The sequence below is a fragment of the Lygodium microphyllum genome, chromosome 23 (assembly GCF_053477565.2).
Source record: "Lygodium microphyllum isolate KBCC chromosome 23, Lygodium_microphyllum_v1.1.10, whole genome shotgun sequence".
Lineage (NCBI taxonomy): Eukaryota > Viridiplantae > Streptophyta > Polypodiopsida > Schizaeales > Lygodiaceae > Lygodium > Lygodium microphyllum.
Genome location: NC_141157.1, coordinates 10198387 through 10216427, shown reverse-complemented (window position 1 = coordinate 10216427; position 18041 = coordinate 10198387).

Below are 18041 nucleotides of genomic sequence, written 5' to 3'. Positions count from 1 at the left end.
AACCTGGTGGCTGCTCCATATAGACCTCTTCTTGCAAATCACCATGCAAGAAGGTATTCTTTACATCCATCTGATGTAAAGACCATCCCTTTGATGCAGCCATAGCAATGACTGCTCTTACAGTTGCCATCCTTGCAACTGGACTGAATGTTTCTTCATAGTCAATGCCATATGTTTGTGCATACCCCTTGACTACTAATCTTGCCTTGTATCTGTTCACAGAACCATCTGCATTGTGCTTCACCTTATAAACCCACTTACAGCCAATTGCATTCTTACCTTTAGGCAAAGGTACTAACTCCCATGTAGCATTTGCTTCCAAGGCATCCATTTCTTCATCCATGGCTTTCTCCCATTTTTCTTTTCCCATGGCTTGCTCAAAAGATGTGGGTTCTGGTTCCTGTATCACTTTGACCATATATGCATAGTGAATGGCTGTAAATCCATCATATTTCAGCCTATCCACAGGATACCTAGCTCTCGTAGACATGCGCAAAGTAGGTTCACTCCCAGGTGCTCTCAAAACATCCCTGGTCTTCCTTACTCCAGGTGTAACAATAGAAGGAATACCCAACTCATCATTAATGCTCTGTTCTGAGCCACTGGATTCACCATCCACATAAGAGTGACCTGCATTCACATCAAACATGGACTGATCAACCTTCTCTTTTCCTTTTCGTGATACCTGCATACCACTATCTGCATTACTTTGAGAAGATTCTCCTGATCTCAATCTGCCTGTCCATGGCGAAGAATGTGAACCACTGCTAGAGGACGCTCCAGGTCCGCTAATATTTTGTGACTGCTGTTGTGAATTCTGTGCAGCATTACCATTTTGTGCATCTACATCGTCAATCACATTTACTGGGTTATACCAGCTACTCATCTCATCAAAAACAACATCTCTGCTCACTGTAAACTTACGAGTAGAAGGGTTATAGCATCTATACCCTTTTTGCTGCAGAGAGTAACCAATAAAGATGCACTTCTCAGCTTTTGGATCCAACTTGGATCTCAACTCATCTGGCACATGTACATAGGCAATGCAACCAAAAATTTTCAAATGAGAAATATCTGGTTTCCTACCAGTATACCTCTCCTCTGGAGTCATTCCATGTATTGCTGCAGTGGGAGTCCTGTTCATTATGTAGACTGCTGTAGCAACTGCTTCAGCCCAATAAAAATCCGGCAAGTCTTTTTCATTGAGCATGGCACGAGATACCTCTCCAATATGCCTGTTTTTTCTTTCTGCAATTCCATTTTGTTGTGGGGTATGACTGCATGAATATTGCTGCTTTATGCCATGCTCCTGCAGGAACCTTGCAAACTCATTTGAGAGGTACTTTCCCCCTCCATCTGACCTTAGGCATTTTATCTGCAAGCCTGTTTCTTTTTCAACCATAGCTTTAAGAGTTTTGAAATGCCCAAAAACTTCACTTTTCTTTTTCATAAAATACACCCAAACTTTTCTGCTATAGTCATCAATAAAACTGACAAAATAATGACAGCCTCCAAGAGATGCAGCTTTAGTAGTCCACACATCAGAGTGGATTAATTCCAATGGCTTCTCACTCTCTTGAACATGTCTAGGAAATGGTTTCCTTGCCTGTTTTCCAAACTGACAGGCTTCACATACCTTATGCATTTCTGCAACCTTGAATTTTGGCAATCCTGCAACAATATTTTGGGCCTGCATTGATTTAAGTCGCTGTACATTAACATGACCAATGCGTTTATGCCAGATATCAATATCTGCAACTACACCGGTCCCATGTGCAAACATTGCTGCACTCAATTCTGACATGTCTGCATCCAACGTAAACATTCTGCCCTTCTTCTTTCCTTTTGCTATCAAGCGACCTTTATTTTTCATATCCTCAACAAAGCATCCATGAGGATTAAATCTGACCTGCAAGCCTTGCTCAACCATTTGACCGACAGAAACCAGATTCTTGGTGATATTCGGGACATGAAATACATCGGACATGTATTTCTTTTTCCCATCCTGCATAGACAAGGGAATTTTTCCAATCTGCACAATAGGATGTGCAGTATCATCACCAGTCTCCACAAATCCTGGTTTTTCCATTTTCCTTGCATCCTCCATCCATTCTGCATGACCTGTCATGTGGTTTGATGCACCTGAGTCAACATACCATACATCATTGCTTTCTTCTACACTTGTCACAGAATTGTTCATGTGCTGCACCATAAACAAGTGCTCATTTCTGTCATCACCGTGTCTATTAGAAGATGCATAATTCCCTTGTTGCAATTTTCCATTCATGATGTCATTCTGCTTTTTATAGCAGTCTTTAGCCATATGACCCATTTTACCACAGTAGTAACATTCAACATTATTGTTTGCATTTTGGCCTCTTTGCCATCCACCACGACCTCTTTGGCTCCCCCTGCCTCTAGAGTTACCACGTCCTCCTCCATAGGACTGGTTTTCTTGAGTTTGCTGCATATTCTGATTTCTGCCACGGCCTCCAAATCGGCCTCCTCTACCTCTGCCTCTACCTCTTCCAGCATTTGAGTAGAAGACAGCTTCTTTTGAAGTTCCTCCTGAAGAAGATGCACCACCATTTCTTTGCTCCTCAGAAATTAGAAGAGCAATCAGCTCCTCAAAATCAGGAAATCTTTCACGAACTGAAATGGATGTCCGAAACTGTGCATAATCCTTTCCTAGACCATTCAAGGTCACGGAAACTAAATCATCATCTTCCACTGGCGACCCAATGGAAGCAAGTGCATCTGCAATCTTCTTCAACTTCATGTGGTAGTCGTTGATGCTCATACTTTCTCTTTGCACATTATGCAACTCTTGCTTGAGCTGCATTTTCCTGGCTTGCGTATTTGTGCTATACATTTTTGACAAAGTATCCCATGCCTCCTTTGGCGTACTTGCATCCTGAATATGCACAATCATAGAGTCTGAAATACTGATAGACAGTCAATACATAACTTTCCTGGCTCTCTCATGCCATGTTTTGAATGCCTGCATTTGCTGTTGATTGGGAATATCAGGAAGAACTGGTTCTTCTTCATTTCCTGCAACAAATTCCCAATATCCTTTTCCCATAAGGAAATTTGTCATTCTAAACTTCCATGCTTGAAAGTTGTTCTTGTCAAGCTTTTCAGTGACAATCTGTGAAAGAGAATCCAGATGCCATTACAGAAGACTGGAAAAAATTCTGTCACTACAAAAACCACAGCTTCACCCTCACACGGGAAAATCTGCAAAACTGGCGAAAGTGGTATTTGACCACACAGTCACTTCCTAGTGACGATTTTGCATCAACAGGCAACAGGGATGATTCTGTAACTCCCAATGTCTCTGCGCACAAGCATACAATGCAATTTTTACAGTAACTTTTCACCAACCTGTAGAACAGTGGCTGCCCTGCATAAAACTGGGCCTTTTCCTGATTGCGTGCAGAAAACTTCCGCCTCCAAAACAGGCCCCGAAATGGCCTCAAATCAAAAAAACAGGGTCGCCGAGGGCTAAAGCGCTGTCCCGCAACATATACTGCCCTCTTGCTTCATCGCGAAGGGCGTCTCAACCTGAGACAATGCACTCCTGCACTTTCCGGCTGTGCTACCTGCAGAGATCTGCTCCCAAAACAGAAAATGAAAGCAACACTGCTCCTCTTACCAGAACACCGCGAGCTTGGCTTGCTTTCTTGAGCTCCTTACCACGAACAAGGCTCTGATACCATGTCAAGATTGTGGGAGAGAATGAAGGAGTCTCGCTTGAAGCTTTCTTGTTTGCACAATGGGGGAAGACACACAAGGGTGGAGGCTGAAAACAGTTTTCCTCTTCTTAGTTGTGTAAGCCAAAAGAACTCTAGTACAAAGAAATAGAAGAACCCTATATATGGGTCTCAAACCAAACTCAACTAACTAAGGTGGCATACTAACTGAGCCACGAACTAGAGTAGATAAGGATAGCTATCATATAGCTATTATTCATGGGCGGTGTACCAACCGCGTCTGCAATTGACAAGTCGGTGACATAAATACACAACGGTCACCCTGGCGTATCACGAGTGGAGCTTGATATCTCAACAAGAATAGCACGCGAAAGTGAGAGAGAGAGAGGGAGAGAGAAAAGAAGAAGAAGAAGAAGAAGAGGGGTGAAAAGGGAGAGAGACAAAGAATAAGAAGAAGAACACAACCTAGATTACCTAGTGAGCTTTGCTAACAAATAACTCACTGAGACCAAAATGAATTACTCAACAACAAAGAGAGAGGGCTTGCCCATAGTGTTTGCTGTAGAGAAATTTTGGCATTATCTTCTGGCTATGCCCTTTACCTTCTTTGTTGACCATCAAGACTTGTTGTATCTGGTTAACAAACCTTGTGCTACAGGACGCATTGCTAGATGGCTACTTCTACTTTTAAAGTTTGACTTCTCTGTGGTGGTGCATAAAGGGAGGTAGCATTACATGGCTAACCATATGTCTCGTATCCCCACAGGAGAATCCGATGGGCAAGGTATTATAAATGAGTTGCCATACGCACATCTATTTAGCTTGTTCAGTGAAATGGATTTTTTTAGAGCCGACATGATGTCGTATTGGGTAGATGACATAGTTCAAGTGCTTGAGCATGGACTATTGGAATGACCAATGGAAAAGGCCCGACTTAGGTGGCTCATCCTGAAGATTCAACCCTATCAGTTGATATAGCATCCCAACTTTACAGGTTGAGGCAAGACGGGTTACTGCACAAATGCGCGTGTGAGCATGAGATGCATGATGTGTTGACAAAGGCACACGATGGAATCATAGGAGGACATTTCAGTGGAGACACAACAGCTTGCAAAGTGCTGCAATCCCAACTGTGGTGGCCTACTCTCTTCCGAGATGCAGCATGATTTGTGATGCATTGAGATGAAAGCCAATGAACTAAAGTCCCTATTCGTAAATATCACATGGAGCTAATCCCAATTATCGCATGAGAACCCGTCGAGAAATGGGGGATTGACTTCATCGGACCCATTAGTCTTGCGACACAGTATTCACAAGCCAAATACATCATTGTGAGGCCACCGACTATCTAACAAAATGGGCCAAAGTATGAGCTATGAGAAAAAATGACGCTAGAACCACTGCCAAGTTTCTATGGGAGCAGGTGATCTCATGGTTCGGCTGTCCCATCAACCTAGTCAGTGACCAAGGCACTCACTTCATCAATGAGGTGATAGCTCACCTACTATTCTCCTTCCTAATCATCCATAAAATATCTTCACCTTATTATCCTCAGGCAAACAATCAAGTTGAGTCCACAAATAAAATATTAGTAAATGTCCTAACCAAGGTCATCTCTGCTTCATGGAGTGATTGGGACAACAAGTTGATGGTGGCCTTGTGGGCCTACCATATGGCTTACAAGACAACTCAGACCCCCTTTCAGTTGACCTATAGTAAAGAGGAAATTCTACCCTTGGAGTTCTTTGTACCTAGCCTCAGGATAACCCTTCAAGAGAGATGGGACGGGAAAGAGGCATGGACGGAACACTTAATTGAGCTCGAATGCTTATCGAAAACTGGCTTCTAGCTACTCATGCCCTAATATGCAAGAAGGCAAGACATAAAAACTGGTTTGACAAGCATGTCAAGCAGCACAACTTCAAACAAGGTGACTTAGTACTACTGTACTCAGTCAAAGGATATAACAAGCTGAAGTTTCAGGGGCTAGGGCCTTTTAAGGTTCGAACCATTAGCCAAACTAGCAACATAGAGCTCGAAACCCTAGAGGGTGAGAGCATAGGCTTCTTCAATGGCAGCCACATAAAGAAGTACTTTTCTCCCATGCACCCATTGCATGAGCCCCCAATGCTAGCACATCTTGTCCATGTACGAGTGGCCACTATCACTGATATGGACGATGAGGATGAGAAAGCAATAGAACCAACTTACCTAAGCATGATGGTCACTACTTAAGCACACATGCACCATCAACACATTGATCAATGAGGGAGATGATTTTAATGTCTTAACCCATGACCATTGGACCCAAATTGGCAAACCGCAATTGCATCCCACTAATGCTAAGCTTAATCCTTATGGAGGCCAACCCTACACACTTTTTGGAAAGTGCAAGGTTGCAGTTTCTATTGAGTCTGAAAGCATATTGATAATCTTGTATGTGTTGCCCAACACTAAGGATGCAGGCACAAAATCGATGTTAGGATGAACCTTCAAGAAGTGAGCTTGTTGTACTATCGACTACGAGTTGCAACAACGTACCCACCTAGTCATAGGCAACCTCCGAATAGTTACATCTTTCAGCAAGGATAGCATGACTCCTTCCAAGTCCGCAAGGCCATCGATAGAAAACCCCATTGTCAAGTCTGAGGGGATTCGTGACTCATCACAACCCACCAAAAATCAATGTTGGAAATAGCCAAGAAACCCCAATTCAAATGGGTACCTAAACATCAAGGGCTGCCACCTTGAAGCAAACATCCACACCCTCACGGAGCTAAGGGCTCACACTCGAAACCTAGGAGCCTAAGGCAAAATCGTAAACATCGACGCATGATCAGGCGGTGATGGGTCCTCAAAACCATATTGCAAGCACAAGACTACTATGAGGATAACCCTTGGATTTGGCTCCCTAAAGCCAAACCAACCAAAAGTCCTACTCAAACACCACCCTCGAGCAACTTGGTCACATGAAATAGCGATTTAGAGACACTCGGACCATAAGAGAATCGCCTATGGACTTCGCCCAAAATCGCAACCTGCTACTAACAAAACATCCAAATCTGATGTTGATGGTACCCCTCAAAACTTAAAAACATCTAGTAGCATGACAACCGCAACCACAACTAGACTCATCAAATATGCCACAAAGCTACAACCTAAGAGGCAAACCAAGCTTGACCATTAGCCTATTGAACTCTCTAGTTTTTTCAAACCTCAACTACCTACCGGCCTTAGATCCTCTTATGAGCGGTGATCAATTCTAACTCTAGCCGCTAACTTAGCTGAGAATATGGGGGATGTCTTGGTTGCTTGCCTTAGACTTTTAGATGCAACTTTTATGTTACTTGCTAAGAGCTATGACCGCTTAGACTTGGGACGCTCAGACGAACCTATAGTGATGGAAATACAGACGCTCCCTTATTCTTGGGAAGAATTGGAATTTGTGTTTGTCAAAGCTTCTAAAGTAGTTGCGAAGCTGATTGCCACACCGAGGTTTTTTGCAAACAAGCGCAGCAACGATACCTCATCACTTCATATGACAAGCGTGCAGCTTGTGCCAACGATCAAAAGATAGAAGACTTGAAACTGCTTGTAGCCAACAACTCCCCTTTCAATGGGAGCTCAAGAGATATCAGGTCATGACAAATGCTAAGCAACGATGCACAATTAAAACATCGGAATACGACCCAACTTATGTTGCTCCAACCTCTTATAGAGTATTAATGACCATTCATGCCCCGACCCATGGAAGAACATCTTCAAGGATATCCCTACTTGGATCGCATCCTTACCGAGGAGGAGCTGCACATTACTAGTCGTATGGACTCTGGTGACTTCTTGCTCAATGTCCTTACTTACATCACCCGGCTCTCGGCATTCGACCTTTCGAAATGGACCAGGATGCTCACATGTAATATAATCCAAACTTCTATGCTTGGCTTATGTGGAAGTAAAGCACTATACCCATGCGCAATGCATCCTTTACACTCTTACCTTCAATCCTAGGAAGGATTCTTCTCAATTCCAAGGGGAAGGGGGTAAGGGTAAGGCAAGGCAAAGGTAAGAGTAAGGTAGATCAAACCAAACACACAAGGAAAACAATAAAGGAAAGGCACACGTTGGTAGGATGGAACAACTTGTGAGTGTGAAAAATGTCAATAAAATTTGAAATCAATAGACTAATTGGAAGAAAAGTCAATTTCCACACTCGAGCAATTCAATTCAACAAATATGTAATTGTTCCCTTTTGTTGTGATTAATCTAAATGACACTAATGGCAAATATGGTTCCATGACAGGCATCATGGCATGCCAAGAAAAGACTGGCGAATTGCCCTTTTCAAAAGAAAAACAAGTAAAATACGGACTTTCAGTGGAAACACAAGCCTTCAACCAGTTCAAGTTCCAACAAATCTTCAACCTAGAAGACATGGCCATTGAATAACGAGCTGTGAGGCAGATCATCAAGCAATGAAATCTGCAAAAATACATGGAAGCAGTAGGCCAAAGGTGGACTGTTTCCACTCTGCAGAGTTCTTGAGGACTTTCCACAAGAACCGCGGCACCATAACTGGGCTTGGCGAACAAAGTAGAGAGGAAGCCGAAGAGAGATGTATATGCCTTGCTAGGATGAACAAGGTAAAGGTCCACACCAATGATGGCATCAGCTTGGCAGATATCTTGGATCCCAAAGTCCCACTCCAAGCCAAGATGGTGCATGCGTTGTTTTCTAATCAAAGGTGCACGCATTGTTTTCTAGTCAGAAAAGAAGGAGAAATCAAGAAGAGAAGGAGGAGGATTTGAGAAAAAAGAAGGAAGACACGGCCCTTGCCATGCACAAGTCCATTGAACAACAGTTAAGGTAGGACGAGCCAAAACCCATGAGCCCAATCAGAGACAAAGGGCCGAGCTTAAGCACCCATGTGCTAGAGTTCATGCCACCTGCAATTGCAAGAAGGAAAGGGGAAGGCCCCAATCACCCCCATTCCCACTCTCCTGACGAGCGCTCGCCACCACCACCGCCATCTCCACTCCCTATTCTACGACCTAGGTGGATGCCAGCAACTTAATGGATTGGGTCCAGTACTTTGTGAATAAAGAAATGGTCCAAGGAGCATGAGAAGGAAACCCCCTGGTAAGAAATAAAAGGGCTGCAATAGACACCGTCGAGTCGAGGCAAGACCCTAAGAGGAAAAAGGTAGCAGGCTCCACATCTTCCACCCCCGCAATAGAGAGGCCATCCGAAGAATACGATGAGTATGTCAAGAAGCTCCTCTCTTAGTTAGTGTGGGAGTTTTCACTCAACTGCCAAGATCCACGGACCGCTTATTGTTTCAAGCATTCCAAGCGAGCTCTAATGGCTATCTCTCACCTAGCCGATGTGCTGTCAATCCTACGAGTGTAGTGAGCGTACCTTGATGCTTTGCTCGAGTACCCTCCTCTCTCTTGCACTCTGGTAACTCCACGATTCTTGATGCTAGCTCAAGCATCCTCAATCCTCCTCCATCTCCAAGCTCCATCCTCCATAGCCATGCACGCAAAAGAAGAGAAGAGAAGGGGATATGGTGAAGAGCTTCACCCTCTTGATCCCTCTCTCCCACACACTCACTCCCTCACACTCTCACACTCCCTCTCTCAAGAGCACACACAAGCAAGAAGGAGAGAAGAAGAGAGGAAGAAGAACACTCTTTTTGCCACATACCAAAAGAATGAGCTTCTCATTCACTTTTCAACTTTATATACAAAACCCTAAATCCTTTTTGGGCGGTCATCCCTTTTCCCTTTTTTACATAGCCGGCCATAGCCTAGGCCATTTTTCCCATTTCCCACCATTCTAATTTATCCTATTCCCAACTAATGTGTACACTTTGCACAAGAGCGAGCCTAGCGCTCTTTTACAAGGATTCGGGAGCGCTTCCACATTTAATGGTGCGCCTTTTACTCTTTTGCTGTCTTGGGGCGATACTGAGACTTTTCGGGGGTCGTGCCCTAGCATTTAAATTTCCAGGGCACCTTTTTCTTCTTTTATCCTGTGCCTTTTTTGCTATTTTTTTTTTCTATTTTTCCGCTCCTACCAGTCCCATGGCACTGCAGTGGGAAGTAGTGGGATAGTTGGGTCACTGCTAAGCGGAACTGGTGGGTAGATGATACAGATTCAAAGGTGAGGGTGTGAATGAGAGATGATGGAGTTGAATGACGATGACCCGGAGAGATTCCGGTGTGCTTTAAGCCTCATGAAGATGCTCGGCATTTCTCACACAGTTGTGGCTTCCATTTTGCGAGGGCTGATTGGGGTTCCAAGTGGCTGATGGAAAATATGTAGCCAGTCGTCCCTTGAGCATCAGAAATGCTTGATCAATAAGCAATCCCTTAGGAGGCTGGTATTGAAGGGATTTATCCTAGAGTAGTCCCCCCGAATTGGGCCTTGACAAAGATATGCTTTGTCTTCGCATTGAAAATCAGTGTCTTTGATTTGAAGATCTTTGTCTTTGAGTTGAAGGTCTTCAGAGCTGCATTGAAGATCTTCAACCTTGCATTGAAAATCTTTAGGCTTGTGGAATCAATAAGCAATCCGTAGATCTTGAGGCATTAGGCATGCATCTTTGGAAGATGAGGTTCCAAGATCTATGCCAAAGGCATAATCTATTACTGAGTACTCCTTTTGCTTGATTTGGTTCAATCATGGTAGCCATCAGCATGCAGATGGTTGGCGACATGAAGCATGTTGGTCTGTCCACTCCAATGCAGAAAAGCTCCTGAAACAACGGCAATGGTGTCATGTCCGGCACATGGAATAAGTTTTGGTCATTAAAGGATGCCGTGGGTGATCTTTTTCAGCTGAGCAAGCCGTTCTTGAAACTCGAACATAACCTGCAAGAAAAGTTGTGCACTCCATGAGAGGTGTGTCTGCCTCTCCGTATAGTGCGTGGTGCCCGTGGCAGTGAACTGGGAGATGGATCTTCCTTCGGCAAGCCCTTGGTAATGTCCCACACTTGAGGACCCAATTCGTGTCTCGTTGGAGGTGCGGTGCAAGTCTTAGGGTGACAGGTCTAAAAGTCCTGCCCTTGATGTGCCCTAAGCGTGAAGTGGGGAAGGGGCTAGGGAGAACCCTAGGTGTAGTACTATGGTGCACGACGAGGCGAAGGGGAGTTGCAAGCGCATCTTGCGAAGTTCTCTCTCTCTTATCTTTGCTTAATAGTAGATTCATCCCTTGGCTTTGCTATTCTTTGCTGTTGTCTCTTCTTTCTAGTTCACCCTTTTCTTTTGTTGCCTTGTGGCTTTTTTTTTGTTTTTTTTTTCCTTTTTTAAAAAAAAATATAAAGAGGCTTATACATAGATGATGTGATACAAGGGCATGACGGGAGGTTAATCCTCATCATCCAAATGGCGGGTAGGGGATTGTGGAGGGTGGGGGGCCTTGTTAAGGAATCTGCGACTCAGCAAGTAGCCCTTGAGATTGAGGCAGGTTTTGAGAGTGGTGGTGGAAAGGAAAGGGTGGTTGCACTGTGTGAATTTGCTATCGCTCATATCCTCAAGCAATGCAACACAGAAGGATGGCAAAAGAGTAGTGCACATCATGAGACAAGTCATGGTGCTGTTATCTATGGCATTGGGGTTGAAGTAAAGGGGTGGGAGGTGGCGTTCTTGAGGTGCAGGCTCTTGGTGGACTAGGACCCTAATTAGTCTAAGATAATTACAAGTTGTTATGAAGAAGGGGTCAGGATAGGAGGTGAGCTCACTAAGGAATCCATCTATAGAACTGTACAAATTAGGGAGGGTAAATATAATGGCATCCTTATAGGAGGTGCTATTGGTGTTATAGATGATGGGAAAGTCGAACTTGCCGTGGATGGACGAATTAAAATCCACGCCTACCCTTCGAGGATACAACATGAAAATGGGGTCGTTTCTCTCAGAAGGGAGGGTGTTACAAAACACCATCCAAGCGTCAAGGTTGACATAAAAAATGTGTCTTCTCCAGGTGGGTTGGCAATTATAGCCCTCCACCGATCTAGGCATCTGGAGGACTTTATCATGCCAAAAGTCATGGTCCTCGGCTCCCCAAGCAGTTGGGTTGGCCTCTCGCTCCATCAGCCACTTGTCCTTGAGCCTTGCACCCATAGCGATTACATCGTTTACAAGTTCAATGGGCATTACTCTATTCAGTGTAGTGGGAAGCTCAAAGCTCAAGTCAAAGGGATTGCGGGCACGCTCCTGCTGTTCCTAGATGATCAGCTCTGCATGGAATCCAGCGGGGAGGTCCTCAGGGCACGGTGGAAGAGGGGCAGGTCGTCTTGGGACAGGTCTAACGTTCAGCTTCTTCCTTGCCTTCTCCACCATTTCTCCTCTGTGCTTAGCTAGGGCTACTCTCCTCTCAGCGACGGATGTGTCAGTGGGTTGCACTTCATCTTGTTGTGGAGGAGGGGTGGTGGGACATAGTCCTCCTCCTGAGGTCCCAGATCAAACTCTGGGTCACCCCCTTCTACTTACATGTCTTCTTGCACGTTCTCTTCTATGAAACTGAGTTCATCAATTTCCTGCACTGTTAGGCCTACCTGTGTAAGATATCTTCTTTGCTCCTCCAAGCTCTGCGACAGGCCTCCTAACTGCAGTGGTACGTGCAGGCCTGTTGTTAGGGCTGTGCGTGCAATGGCTAGCTTCTTCTGCACAACTGATCATTGGCCTCGTTTTCTTTGGTTTTGGTGGAGTGGAGCAGCGTGTTGAGGAAGGTGTGCTGCTGGGCTATCATAGAGAGCTGGGCAGCCTCTGCCTTATTCTCAGCCAACACTCTATCTCCTTCTGCTTTGGCTAGTCGGCGTGCCAGGTCTCGTACTCTCCTTTCGTTGTGGTTAGCCCATTCTTTCGCTCTCTTTTCCATATCTTCCAGGCTCTCCCCCTGATGGAGGGTCATAGCCATGAGTCGTTGCTCCTGGTCCTTGAGCTCGCGGTGTAGGTGGGACTGCTCTTGGTGTTCATTGGCGATCTGTGCATCGAGCTGGTCCAGCTTCACCTACATCCTTCTCACCTACTCTCCTCTTAGCTGGTCCAGCTCTGCAGTCTCCTGTTTGATCTTCTCAAGCTAGTTTTGTGCCTCCAGGTTTTGACTGCAGTAAGCTGGTTGTTCTTGCGCCGCAGGTGAGCATTGGTCTCCCTCTCTCCGTTAAGGTGATCCATTAAGATTTTTCTTATTCCCTCCCAAGCAGCATCATGTTCCTTCAGGGCTTTTGATTCTTCTACATCTTTATTACTGGCTTCTTCCTTTAGCATAGCAATCTCCCTTTGGTACTCTGCTATTTGCTTAGTTTTTTCCAGCTGGAGAGCGGCTCTTGATTCTCGCTCTATTGCCAACTCTTCCATGGTAGTTCTCTTTTCTTCCTTAGCCCTTTCTAACTGCGAGAGCAGCTCCTTAACGTATTCATTGTATTGGCCTGCTGGAGGTAGGGGATGGGATAGGGTGGCGGCGGTGATGGTGGCTTCTGTTTTCTATCTTTTAAGCTCTGGCCTTAGCTCCACATCAGCCGTGGCTGCCCTCTTCCCTCCTGATGTTGGGGTGGCCACACCCGCTTCTCTTGCCAACTCCCTTTCCACCAGGAATTGCAACCAAGTGACCATATTGCTCTCATCGACCTTTGGAGTGGAGCCTTGGGTGGCAGTGGTAGTGGGCATTGTCATGATGAGAGTGGTTGGTGTGGTAGGTATGAAGAGGGGGGGAGTTGGCGTCATTGGTTCTTTGCCTTTTCCTTCTGCTAGGGGCGGGGGTGCGATTTTCGGCACACTGGTACTAGAACCAGGTGCTTTTGTTCTGTGTGGGCTCTTTGCGCCTTCCTCGTCTCTTTTGTGCTGCTCCTCAATGGAGCGACGGGTGGCCAGCGCTATTTCTTCCTCTTCCTTTCTTCTCAACTCCTCTTCAGTCTTCTTTTTTCTCTCCTCCTCATCCCTGAGCGACTCCCTCCGAGCCCTCTCCAGATCTTCTTTTTCTTTTTTCTTGCGCTCTTCTTTTCTCTTTCCATGCAGGGCTTTCGTTCTTTGTTCTGCATGCCTCTGTGGGCTACCCTGGGACTCTCCCTCTTCGTCTTCGTCAGTCTCTATTTCATCTAAAGACTTATGTTTTTCTTCTGTGTGAGGTGGAGATTGTGATGGTGATTCGTCACTTCCTTCTTCGCCTCCCTTCTTATCTTCTTCTTCCCGTCCTTGCCCTAGTGCTTCTTGGATTATGGTAGTAAGGACGCCTTCAAACCCTATGGTTGAGGCTTTAGAGGACGATGCCTTGCGTGTTGATCGGGACGATGGGGATTCTTCTCCAGTGGCTCTTCCTCCCGTTGCTAGAGCCTTAGCCGAAGCCTCTATGGTTCTCCTCACAAACCCATTCAGGTTTACCTCGTCCAGTGATTGTGCCACAATGCTGTCGAGCAGAGGCACGTTGATCCGGCTCATTATGCTGTTGTACCTCTGGCTAGAGAACAAAGTGTGCACCATTTTTTCTTGCAGCTGGATATCTGGGTTTGGGATGTCTGCCAAGCTAATCCCATCGTTGGTATGGACCTTGTCCATTCCCAACATGGCGTAGACGTCTCTCTTCGGCTTTCTTTCCACTTTATTTGGCAGCCCCAATGCCCTTTCCACCAATTCTGGGGTCAGCTCAATCTATACTTGTTGGGTGGCTTCATTCTCGCGCATCGTGATGGTGCCTCTATTTCTGTTAAAGGTGCGCAAAAAGTCGGCGCACTAGGTGTAGTCCACCCTCTGGCCCACTGCGTCTAGGTATTTCTGCAGATGGCACTGGTCTATAATCTGGCGCACTGTTGGCTATTCGATGGCCACATCTTCAAGGTTGAAGATGTGACAGAACTTCAACTGGTTAAAGGCTCTAATCTCCACTGAGAGGCCATACTTTGCTTGCTCCTGCTCCGAGAAGGGGTTTTGGGTTCTATCATACATTGCGTATGGTTGTTTCACTCTTTGGTGAAGATAGAACTTGTGATTGAGAATGGACTCATCCATATTGACCTTGGAGAATGTGTTGGGTAAGTTGCAATTCTAAAGACTAATGCTATATCAATTTTAAACATCATGATTTATCTACTTTAGCCTTGTCCTGGCTTGCCATGATCGATGCCTACAAGTTCAGCCATTTCCAGTATTAGTGCTTTTTGACAAGTAACCTGCTAAAAGAAGAAAAGTGTAGTAGATTTTATTGATCTGAAATATTTTGAGTATAGCCTTAAATTTTCTTTTTCAACTTTTACCATTACATTTTACCATTGCATTTCAAATTTTATTGACATTTCATACTTGGTTCACTTTTTAAATTCCGCCTTACCCCCTCCCCCTTTGGAACGAGAAGAATCCGTCCCAAGATTGGAGGTTGAGAGGACAAGGGCGTTCAGCATAAAGAGCATCGGTCTATTTGCACAGGAGCCAAGTATAGAAGTTGGGGTTGTACTCTAGCTAAGCTTCACGGTCTAATTCGAATGGACGGATACCCACGTGCGTGATGTATGTCAGAACATCGATTAGGAGATCGCCAGAATCGACCCAACTTGCAATGTGGAGTTTTTCCTCTATTAAGAGGTGGTCAAGGTAGGGATGCCCCTTGACATGCTCTTCCATGGGTCGGCCACAAAGAGTGGTTAATACTCGATATGAGGTTGGGGCGACGTAGGTGGGGTCGTACTCTGCTATTTTGATTGCGCGGCGCTGCTCAACGTTGGTCATTATGCGGCACCCCTCAACTTCCCATTGCAACCTAAGAGTGTACCAATGCTTCAAAAATGTGGAGTCAGTATCAGCGAGCTTGGATAACTCCGTGATTTCTTGATCAGTGATAGCAGAAGTGGTTCGCTGATCGTAGGATGTGATGAGACGTTGTTTAATGGCTTGCTCTTTGGAGATCTTGCTGTTGAGCAACTCAGCAGTAGCAGAGCGAGAAGCTTTTGCAAATGCGAATTCAAAAGTCTCCCAAGAGCAAGGTATATTGTGCACTTCCGTTGCAAAGGGCTCTTCTAATAGACCTAATTCCAAGCGGTTGTAGCTGAGGGCTAGCGACACGAAGGTGGCATCGAGTCGTTTAATGCATTCCACCACGTCATCTCCGGTGTTCTCAGTGAGGTCAGCAGCTAGTGCTAGAAAGGATTTTCGTTCATAGGGGGGCGTAAGGCCGACGGGTGGTCGAGGTTTGCTAGAACTAGAGGCCTTAACAATACAGAGTTGCGGTTGGGAGTTTCCTTGAGCCTGCAGTTGGGCTGTTTGGAATATGGGTGGATTAGGGTCAGCCACAACAGATGGACTGCTGCATTCAGGTTTGCTTTGGGGAGTCGGATTGACTTGGCTGGATGATGCCTCCTGTGATGGTGGCTATTGCTTGGGCCGATAGGCCTGTGTGACTCTCTTGGGCCGAAGCGTAGATGAGTTGGATGGCTGGGACTCTAGAGAGCACTGCAGCTTATGGTTTTGAGGTGTTATGGGACGTGGGCTGAACAAGCTTGAGGGTGGCATATGAATAGTGCCTTTGGCCGTGAGGGCCTTAGGGATCCACAGCCAGGTATTTCCCTCGTAGTAGCCTTACACATGCAAGAGGGCTTTAGGGACCCATCTTTGCTTGATCACGCGGTGCTTCCTGTGATTGCATCTTGGCCTCCTAGGTCTAGAGTTTTGGGTCTTCTGAGGATAGGAGCGTCAACTCCTAGGCGATTGTTGCGGTTGTTTAGGCACCCATTGAAGGCGAGGCTGTTGGGCCTTAGCTTTGGCTACTACGGGTTGCGGTTTATGGAAGTCAGGGAGTGGTGGCCGTGCACTACCCCCTCCTTAGTCTTGCCTCCAGATGTTTCTACCGGTGGCTTTACGGCGGACAGTGATGGTGTCGCGCAGTCCTTGCTGAAAGCTGTGGCAATGCACATGTTGCCTATTGCTGGGTGGATGCGCTGCGACTCATAATCAACATTGCAGTGAGTCTGCTTTTTGAAGGTTTGCCCCAGTAGTGACTCTGTGTCTGTGTCTGTAGCACTTGGTAATACGTAAAAAAGCATTGAAACAGTCTCAGACTCGATAGAAACGGTGACTCTGCACTTGTCGAGAAGTGCGTATGAGTGGGTCTCATATGGGTTTAATTTGGCAATTGTGGGTTGAAGTAGTGGTTTGCCAAGTTGGATCCAATGATTGTGGGTTAAGACATTGAAATCTGCTCCCTCGTCGATCAAGGCGTTGAAAGCACATGTTTGCTTGGCAGTGACCGTGATACGGAGGTAAGTGAATTCTACGACTTCCTCATCCTCTTCGTTGATTTCAATGATTGTAGCTACTCGTACTTTGATCGGTGGTTCTAACAATGGTGGCTCATGCAAAGGATGCGTGGGAGGATAGTACTTCTTAACATGACTGCCATTGAAGAAGCCTATTCCCTCACCGTCTAGTGTCTCAAGCTTGACATTGCTGGCTCGACTGATTGCATGAACCTTGAAGGGTCCGAGACCTCTGAATTTCATATTTTGCTTATGTCCCTTAACTGAGTAAAGGAGCACTAAGTCACCCTGTTCAAACTTGTGCTGCTTGACATGCTTGTCAAACCAACTCTTGCGTCGGGCTTTCTCATAGATAAGTGTGTGGGTGGCTAGAAGACGAGTCTCTGATAGCCATTCAGGCTCGACCAGGTGTTGCGTCCATGCCTCCTTCCCTTCCCATCATTCTTGAAGTGCTATTCTCAAGCTAGGAACAAAGAATTCTAATGGTAGAATTGCCTCAGTTCCATAGGTCAGCCTAAAGGGGGTTTGGCCGACATTCGTTTTATAAGCTGTGCGCTAGGCCCACAAGGCTGCCATCAGCTTGTTGTCCCAGTCGCTGCGTGAGGCTAAGACCACTTTAGTCAGGACATTGATAAGAATCTTATTAGTTGATTCTACCTGGCCATTCGCTTAAGGGTAGTATGGTGAGGATTTGTGATGGATAATGAGAAAGGTGGACAGGACATGTGCTATCACTTTGTTGATGAAGTGCGTGCCTTGGTCACTAACCAGTTCGATGGGACAGCCGAAGCGCAAGATCACTTGCTCCCATAAGAACTTGGAAGTCTTTCTAGCATCGTTTTTTCATGTGGCTCTTGCCTCTACCCATTTTGTGAGGTAATTCATGGCCACAATGATGTACTTGGCTTGTGAGTACTGCGCCGCAGGATTGATGGGCCCTATGAAGTCGATTCCCCATTTTTTGAAGGGTTGGCGAGCAATAATTGGGATCAACTTCATTTGATCTTTACGAATCGAGACTTTTGTCCGTTGGCACTCATCACAATGCTTGACAAATCGTTTGGCGTCGTGGAAAAGTGTGGGCC